Below are 10,166 nucleotides of genomic sequence, written 5' to 3' on the forward strand. Positions count from 1 at the left end.
ATATTTATCATTTTGTAGTTCTAACTATCCAGAACACACTATGTATCAGTGCTTGCAGTGTTATTACTAAAATTCACATATAACTACAGGCTTTACAAATAATGGCTTTGAAAGAATATTACTTTACAGTGGTACTAAATAAGGTAGGAATATTGTGTTTCTCAGAATAGAAGATTGTTGTGAGGTAAATTATCATTAAGAAGGGAAGTTAATATCTTAAAAACAAAATGATTGCAAAGGCAGAAGAGAGACAAATTGCCAGTTTCAAAGATACAGATACACAGTGTCCGAAACACAGCAGATCCAAAGATATTTCTTTTTTTGCCATTTGGTGGTATAGAGTAATATGCAAATTCAGAGCAAACAGATTCCATGAATGATTAATTTTCTAGCTTTATGTATATCAGCTCTTCATTTTGCACAGGACTGGTCAGGTGAACAGGAAATACTATTGAGTGCTTCTCTGGCTGTCTGCCATGCTCCAAATGATGGCTGATGAACATTCAAAACTAGTAAAAGCATTTCTACAGACAATTCAGCTTATTTGTACAATTCCTCCATGCTTTTAGCTTACAAGTGAAGAGGTGTAAGTTACAAATATTTGCAAAATATAACTTAATTATAAAATATTTAATAAAGAAATTATGTTTTTCTTAGCTTGAAGTAATTCCTAAAAATCTAATTAAAATCTCCATAATTAATGCTGGCAAAATTGCTCAGGCATCAAAGAAGATCATATTTCCCACCTCTAGCAGAAATGATAAAATCATTTAACAATTTATATGCACTATCACTTCTGGGGAAAATATGGCCATTTGACACTTTCTAAACACTCTGTTCAAAAATGTTCAAAGAAAAACTGTGCAATGAGTCATACTGGCATTGTACTGCACATGACAAGAATAAAAAATTGTGATTATTCTGGTAAAAACAACGTTCTGAGATGTCAAACACTGTGTCAGTCAGCAATGTCATCTGGAGTGCACACTGATTTATTAAAAATTGGGTGAGGCAAGGTGCTCCATTCTGTCTAATATGTTTTCTTGTTTATTCATTCAACAATAACATTTGAAAGTTATGTCTGATCACTGTCAATAATGCAGGGAATGACTAGCTAAATCTCATTCATTGTGGTGACAAAAAAATATGAGAGTAGAAACTGGGTACTCACATAAGCTATTTGTGTCTCAGTACCAGCAAACCCTGCTCAGGTACACCTGTCCTTGGAAACACTGGCATGCTCTAGTGGTGTGCACACAGAAAAGGGCTTGAGCCTTTGCAGTGTGGGAGTCGTGTCCACTCAGCCTTTCATCACATGTGCCACTGAGCAAACAGGTTACTCCTACTGTGCATGCCAGCCCAGCTGCCATGCCAGCTGCATGTTCCATCACCACCACAGCAGGCTCCATACAAAGCACTGCAACTGTCACAGCCTCCAGCCATTTCCCTGAATGTCTTTCCAAATCGTGGTACAGCCTTCTGCATTCATGGCAGACAGGAAGATGAAGACCAGCTAGGGCCAGGATCTCAGGAACATCCTCTCCTTCTGACAGGAGAAATAGTGTGATTGCACAGTGCAGGGCTGACAGGAGATGTGCAGTGGAAAGACAAGAGGGAGTGGGCAGAGAGGGATATAAGGGGAGGACAAGAAGGAATGGAGATGGGGAACAACACAGTCAAAACACAAATGGGACCACAGAGAGTCAAATATCTTGTCCCTGAGGTTTGCAGCTGGGGGTGAGGGGCCAGAGAGATTCCCCAGAATTGAGGATGGCATGAAGACAGGGAATCCTAAAGGAGAAAGGCAAGAGGAGGCCACAGCTGGAAAGGCATGCAAGAAACACTTTCTGAAGTTGCCTTTTGCAACCTCAGTGGGATCAGCCAACATAAGGTAGGAACTGTGCAACTCATTGGTATTTAATAACACAAATAGCTCTGGGGCCAAAATCACTAACATGAGTTGGTGAGAAGAATCCAAAGTTTTCAAGTTAATCCTAGCTGTTCCACTCCTTTCCATGCAGCACGGCAGAAAAATGCCAGGCACATTCAGCAGCTCCACCTCAGAGCACTGGTATTAATGCAAGACCCCTCCCACTGTTTGTTCTTCTGCCTAATGAAACTCACCTGGAAAGTGAGTACAGACACTATGTACCAGATCACCTGTGGCTCCCACACCAGAAGAGCTATCTTCCTCAGCACTGCCATGGATGTGCTCATGCAACATAACAAAAAATCAGGAACACAACAGAGATAAACAACCATAGAATCATAAAATCCTTTAGGTAGGAAAGGACTTCTAAGATCATTGAATCCAACCATTAACCTGACACTGCCAAGTCCACCACTAAACCATATTCCTGAGTTCCACATGCAGACAGATAAACATGCAAACACATCCACAGCTGTAATAAATCCCCAGCAAAACTTTTCCTAATTCCATGACATGACACTGAATGAGATCCACACTGCCTTCAGCCAGGAAGTGAGGGTATAGGTAAAAGTCTGGGGGCACAGAGCTAGTAAGAACATAAGAGATACAGGTCTGGTTGATTAAAGGTTTCACCTAGAGTTCCTACCATAACCCAAAACTAAGAGCCCTCTCTCCCTTTTCAAAATATTTTACCTGGCATGATGGAGAGAAAACCTATCACTCCTCTAATAATGAAATGTTTTCTAGCAACTTCATTTTCTTTCTTTTTGATGTGTTGTTAAGATCCTGAGCACCAGTTCTGCCTCCTTTAGGTGGGCAGACTCAGTCTTATTTTGTGAGGACTTCATTTAGCTAGTAGTAGCAGTAATACATTTCTCATGTCAACTGCCTTTTTCTGATTATTCTTTTGAAGATCTCAGGTGCATTGGAGAAGTTGGGGGGGCGGGGAAGGAGGGGGAGTAAAACAGAAGTTTGAGAGTGCTTTCAGAGTCAGAAGACCTGCAAGCCATCAGACATTTGAAATAAGTCATGTTGTTTCTTACCATGCACGAGCACAGGTATTCTGGAGAGAGATCCAACAATGACTCCCTACTTAGTCACATATTGCCATTCCCTGTGAATGGCTGCTGTTATGGTTTTTACTACTATCATTAATGCTAACAGTGGTAAAAATAATATTATCTAAAGCTTGGTAGAGTTCTCAATTAGTAGATCTCATAATACTTCCCAGGAACCATTAACTTTTCAGTTTGTCAGTGGCATAAATGAGACAAACTAAAGCACCATTTACTTTCAAACGTGCATCACTGTCTGACACTAACAGGACAGGCAATTGCCTTTATCCATGTATGTGAACATAATTACTTATGGCTGTGTGAAGTATTGCCATAAACTAAGAATTTAAAAGTCTCACATGCTTTTAAATAAACTGCCTGCCAGAAGAATCAGAAGGGACATCAGTGTACAAAATCTTTAGAGACGTAATTTAGACAGCAAAATGTTTCAGTCGGTTTTTCATATTTTCTTTCTACCAAATTGCAAATGGAAACGTTCCACTATTATCAGAAAATTTTCTTACTGCATGTTTCTGTTTAAAAACTTCTGCATAGAATTAGTCCATGACTGGTGCAAAGCCAATGGCAGCTTTGTGCTTGGGTATTTGTTGGGAATATTTAGCTAAAGTTCATAGAGAAGGAAGCTATTAGTTAGAGCCGCTAAGTTAATGTTCTGAGAATTGTTAACTTACCTTGTTGTATTGAAACCCATGTTCTGTACCTAATATTTGTACCCCTCAGTTCCCTTATGGTTTTGTACTTCCTGGTTGCTACTTCCGCCCCTCTCCCATGTCATTTCCGCCCGCCTGCTGCTGTTGGGAAAGCCATGCCCCCTATGCAAAACAGTAACACTACCAGGAGGACATTGGGGAGGATAGGAGTCCCGGCCCAGGATAAACATCGAATAACCAAGAAAACTAAGTCGTGGACTGCAGAACAGCTGACCTCCAAGTACGAGGAACATCCTAAGCGACTGAAGGAAAGCGTCCCTGCAGTAACTACCACCTGAGAGGTGACGGACAGCATGGACACCCCTAGACTGAGTGAGCCAACAGGAGGATCTGTGCTTGCACGCCAGGCTGGGACTCTCCACCCTGGAACCCAAGCTCGGATCCTGACCCCTTACAGCGGCAGGCGGCGGCCTTCCCTCCGAGCCCCCATTTAATAAAAGAGCTGTTTCTAAATAAAGGCTTTGGCCCTGATTAATTTCTAACAATTTTGGGGGCTCGTCCGGGATAAGGCCACGCCCAGAAGAGGACGTCGGAGGGGAAGGTACCACCCCGAAGAAGCCCTCTGGGTCAGCTGGCCACCCCGGACCCGGAACAGCGTGGGACCAAGACAACGCTTGGAGGAAAGTAAGCAAGCCGGTGGCGGGCACGGGGGGTGAGCGAGTGAGAGAGTGAATGAGACGGGGGCCGGCAGCCGGCCTAACCGAAGCGAGTGAGGACCCCTTAGTACCGCGGTTCAAAACCCCAGCGAGGGGGCTGGCCGGGAACGGGGAAGCGAAAGAAGCCTGTGTGATTGAGGCACCCCCGGGGTAAACGAAGCCCCTCCCCTCTCGCGTGGTACAGCACACTCCCCACACCCTAGGCTAGGCCGGGTAGCGGAGGGCCCCGCTGGGACCTAGAGAGTGTGGTAAGAAACCTCCGTGGGTGTGGGAGTGGCCCACAAACCTCCTGGGTGTCGTAGTGGCCCTAAATCTACGGGGTATGGGAGTGGCCCACAAACCTCCTAGGTGTCATGGTAGCCTGTAAATCCATGAGGTGTGGGGTTAGCCTTAGGCGTAAGCCTTAAAACGCTCCGGGTGTCGTAGTGGCCCTAAATCTACGGGATATGGGAGTGGCCCACAAACCTCCTAGGTGTCGTGGTAGCCTGTAAATCCATGAGGTGTGGGGTTAGCCTTAGGCGTAAGCCTTAAAACGCTCTGGGTGTCGTAGTGGCCCTAAATCTACAGGGTGTGGGAGTGGCCCACAAACCTCCTAGGTGTCGTGGTAGCCTGTAAATCCATGAGGTGTGGGGTTAGCCTTAGGCGTAAGCCTTTTTAGGCCTAAGCCTTAAAACGCTCCAGGTGTGGGGTTAGCCTTAGGCGTAAGCCTTCTTAGGCCTAAGCCTTAAAACGCTCCAGGTGTGGGGTTAGCCTTAGGCGTAAGCCTTAACACGCTCCAGGTGTCGGAGTAAGTGAAGCGGGTGTTAAGTGACTTTCCTTTATCAGTTTTATTGCCCGTCAGTAATTTTCCTTTTGAGTAGGGGCACCTTATAACTTTCTGTACAAAAGGAATTTATATTCTGATTTAGAAAGGGCCAAATTATTTTTTTGTTAAAAGTTGTGTGTTGTGTTGCCTGTCATTAAATTTCCGTCTGGGTAGAGGCACCTTAGAATTTCTTTTAGGCCTAATTGGAGGCAGTGGTAGCGCTACGCTCCAGGTGTGGGGTAAGCATGGGACAGTGCATGGGAAAAGTTAAGAAGATCCAAGGGGAAGATGACCCTATTCCCCTAGACAGCCCATTAGGGCAACTGTTACAAAGATGGGATGTAGAGGAAAATCTGAACGGGTTAGATAAAATTATGATGATCCATTATTGTGTGAAGGTGTGGCCCACCTTAAATCTCTCTGAAAAGTGGCCGAGATGGGGGACCAGTGACCCATGGATGTGCACACAATTAGTGCAACATCTACGGGCCCGTGGGAGCTCAGACTCGGAACAGCTCCGATATGCCACTTATTGGGAGAGACAGGGGTTAAGAACTGAGAGGGTTAAAGTGTGTAAATTGAAAAAGAAGGAGGAGAAAATTGAAGGAAAAAATGAGGAACGTAGTGCGCATAGATGGGACCCCTTAGAACATTTACCCCCTCCTCTCCCACCGGAGTATCCAGTAGTGGCCACTACTCCTTCTTCACCATTTTCTCCCTCTACTCCTCTCCCGGTACCCCAGACCTCTACCCCTCTCCCGGTATGCCAGACCTCTACTCCTCTCCCGGTACCCCAGGCCCCTACTCCTTTCCCGGTATCCCAGACCTCTACTCCTCTCTCGATACCTCAGCCCTCTACTCCTCTCCCAACACCTCAGGCCCCCACCTCTCTCTTGGCACCCCAGGCTTATAGTCCTCTTCCGGTGCCCCAGTCCTCTGCTCTTCCCCCTCAAATCCCTCAAATCCCTCCTCCTATTTCCCAAGTCGCTGATGCAGCCCAACCTCCCCTTTCGCAAGTGACCTCGCCTGATTCTTCAGTAGCAGGTCTCTCGCAACCTTACTCCCAGGTCTCCCCTGGCTTATCTGGCTATACTGCCTTGGGACACGAGCCTGGACCCCCTCTGCTCCCCCCTACAGGGACGCAGGGCTTACACTCTACTACACCACAGGCTCCGCTACTGCATTCACCCGTTACTTTGGTGGTACCTCCCCCAACATCATCAGGAGCTTATTCTCCCGCACCATCGGAAGTTCCCCCACCTCCTACCCATTGGGAATCAGAGCTTGGAAATACTAAAATAGACTCACCTCCCCCGAACCATCCTTATTACACCAGGTCCAAAACAAAACTTTTTCCATTACGGGAGGTCCCTATGGGTGGGATAAGCGGAGGAATCGCTTTTGTAGAAGCTCCCCTCACAGCCTCTGAGGTGAGAAGTTTCAAGAAAGAATTAGGACACCTTGTGGAGGATCCGATCGGGGTAGCAAACCAGGTTAAACAATTCTTAGGGGCCAGCATATATACGTGGAGGGAGCTAAATTCTATTCTAAACATACTATTCACCCCAGAGGAGGTACGATTAATCAGGACGGCCGGAATAAAGATTTGGGAACGGGAGAATAGGACAGGACCACCGGGTGACTATAAATTACCGATGATTGACCCTGGGTGGCAACCTAATTGTGAGAGAGACCGGAGGAGTATGGAGGATTATCGAAGTTTAATGGTGAAAGGCATAAGAGAATCAGTGCCGAGGTGTAGTAATGCAAAACTAGCATTTGACGATTCCCAAGAAAAGGACGAGACTCCAGCAACTTGGTTAAATTGATTACGAAGAAATATACAACAATACTCTAGCATTGACCCTGACACCCCTGACAGGCAGTCGTTTCTGAAAATGCAATTTGTAACAAAGTCTTGGCCAGATATCAGAAGGAAGCTGGAGAAAATTGAGGACTGGCAGAATAAAGATGTCAATGAGTTATTAAGGGAAGCCTTGAAAGTCTATCTAAGGAGAGAAGAGGAAAAGAATAGGTCAAGAGCGAAAGTGATGGTAGCAGTAGCGAGGGAAAGCGTGAGAGGGATGATAAAACCGGATGCACTGAGACCACAGAGAAGGGAGCAATCGGGGATAAATGTGAGTGAGGAAAGACAGGGAGGTATGCCAGCTGGGGGCCGTCCTTGGGGAAACAGGGAACCACCGAAGTGCTATTATTGTAAGAAGGAGGGGCATCTCAAACGGGACTGTCGACAAATGGCCTTTGATGAGGCAATGTTAAGAGAGCAGGATACGCTGGAGAAGATCTTGAGGGGAGAGGATCCTGATGACTAGGGGTGTCACGGGCTCCTCACAATGGGGGACCCCATGAAACACCTAGAGGAGCCCATAGTAAACTTAACAGTGGGTCCCCATAATATTGAAGTAACCTTTGTTGTTGATACTGGAGCAGACCGATCCAGTCTTTATAAACTCCCACCAGGAACATCTTTAAGCGATAAAACCTGTGAAGTAGTAGGAGCCGGTGGGAAACCGTTTAGAGTCAATATTGTAGAAAAAGTGAATGTCAGGGGCAATTTCAGGCAACGAACAGCCGATTTTATTTACTTACCCTGGCTGGGGGAAAATCTTCTAGGAAGGGACCTGCAGGTAGAATTGGGAATTGCAGTAATCCCCAAAGAAGGCAGAATGGTAGCCCGAATGATGGTCTTATCCTCCCGGGATCTGGAGGAAATAAGACCGGAAGTATGGGCGGAGGAAGGGAAATACGGACACCTAGAAATACCTCCAATCCAAATAGATATGCAAGGAGAAGGCCCCCCAGTAAGAGTACGACAATATCCAATATCAGCAGAAAGCAGGACAGGATTAGCCCCAATAATAAACCAACTCTTGACCGCAGGGATATTAGAACCATGCATGTCTCCCCACAATACGCCAATCTTGGCAATAAGGAAGACGGAGGACAAATACCGATTAGTGCAAGACCTCCGAGAGGCCAACAAAAGAACTCGAGCCAGGCACCCGGTGGTAACCGATCCGTATACATTGCTGAGCAAGGTGCCTAGGGAGCATGCATGGTTCTCGGTGATTGACTTGAAAGACGCCTTTTGGGCCTGCCCACTAGCCGAGGAGAGCTGGGACTGGTTCGCATTTGAGTGGGAAGACCGAGAGAATAGGAGGAGACAACAACTAAGATGGACCCGGCTCCCTCAAGGTTTTACAGAATCACCAAACCTATTTGGGCAAGAGTTAGAAAAATTACTACAAACATTTCAACCGGAAACCAATACACAAATCCTGCAGTATGTTGACGATTTATTAGTGTCAGGGGAGGATCAAGAGCAAGTCAAAAAGACCAGTATCGAACTTCTGAATTTCTTAGGGAGGAAAGGTCTAAAAGTTTCAAAACATAAATTACAATTTGTTGAACCAAAAGTTACATATTTAGGACATATATTAGAAAAAGGATGCAAAAAGTTAAGCCCAGAAAGGGTGTCTGGCATATTGGCTCTGCCAGCCCCCCCCAAAAAAAGAGATATTCGGAAACTGTTGGGACTATTTGGCTACTGTAAATTCTGGATAGAAGAATATACAAAAAATGTAAAGTTCCTGTATGAAAAATTAATCCGGCCTGAACCAATTGAATGGACAGATGAAGATGACCAACACCTAGACAATTTGAAATCCAAATTGAAATCTGCGCCAGTTTTAGGCTTACCCGACCTAAGAAAGGAGTTCGATGTATTTGTCAACGCAAATGAAGGAATGGCCTACGGTGTCATCACTCAAAAATGGGGAGGACATCGAAAACCCATTGCGTTCCTTTCCAAGTGGCTTGATACAGTTGCCCGGGGGTGGCCTACCTGCCTCCAAACGGTAGCCGCTGCAGCAACCCAAAAATTAACTTTCCATGGAAAAATCAAAATACATATACTGCACGACCTCAGAACCATCCTCAGTCAAAAAGCTCAGCAATGGTTGTCGGACTCTCGAATGTTAAAGTATGAGGCTACGTTGATAGTGAATAATGACTTAAAGTGGGAAAAGACAGCCAACATCAATCCAGCCCAATTTCTAATGGGGGAAGCCCCAGGGGAATTGGAGCATGAGTGTTTAGAAACCATTAGCCTACAGACTAAAGTAAGAGATGATCTCGAGGACTGGCCTCTGTCATACGGTCGAATACTGTACACCGATGGCTCCTCGAGAGTAGTTGAGGGGACGAGAATGTCAGGGTATGCGGTGGTGGAACAAAAAGGAGAACATCAGCTAGAAGTAATTGAACAGGGAAAATTACTTAAGCATTGGTCTGCACAATGCTGTGAGGTTTATGCTTTGAAACGGGGATTGGATTTATTAGAGAAAGACGAAGGGACAATCTATACCGATTCGAGATATGCATATGGAATAGCCCACACCTTTGGTAAAATTTGGGAAGAGAGAGGTTTTCTTAACTCAAAGGGAAAAGAACTAATACATAAAGATCTAATTAAAATGGTATTAGAGTCCCTGATGAAACCAAAAGAAATAGCTATTGTGCATATTAAGGGACACCAAAAAGGCGATACAGTAGAACAGAGGGGAAACCAGGCGGCAGACCAGGCAGCAAAATTAGCAGCAAGAACAGCAGGAGAACCTACCAAGATGTTAAAAATAGGGAACATTACGCCCATCCCAGAAGAAGGACTTGAGCAGGCTCATAGTAAACAGGAATGGGAGGAGATGAAAAAGATAGGATTACATCAAGGGGATAAGGGCGAATGGTTAACACCCGATGGAAGAAAATACCTGAACAGAGCTTTGGCGCAGAAAATGCTGAAAGAGATCCATGAGCTAACTCATTGGGGGGTACCCGCGATCACTAATCACTTTCTGAGGGAATATTTCTGCATAGGGATACATGCAATGGCTGAGACAGTAACAGAGGGATGCCTTGTATGCCAAAAGACAAATCAAAAACAAATGAAAAAGCCCGTATTAGGGGGAA

The sequence above is a fragment of the Erithacus rubecula genome (assembly GCF_903797595.1).
Source record: "Erithacus rubecula genome assembly, contig: SUPER_Z_unloc_2, whole genome shotgun sequence".
Taxonomy (NCBI): Eukaryota; Metazoa; Chordata; class Aves; order Passeriformes; family Muscicapidae; genus Erithacus; species Erithacus rubecula.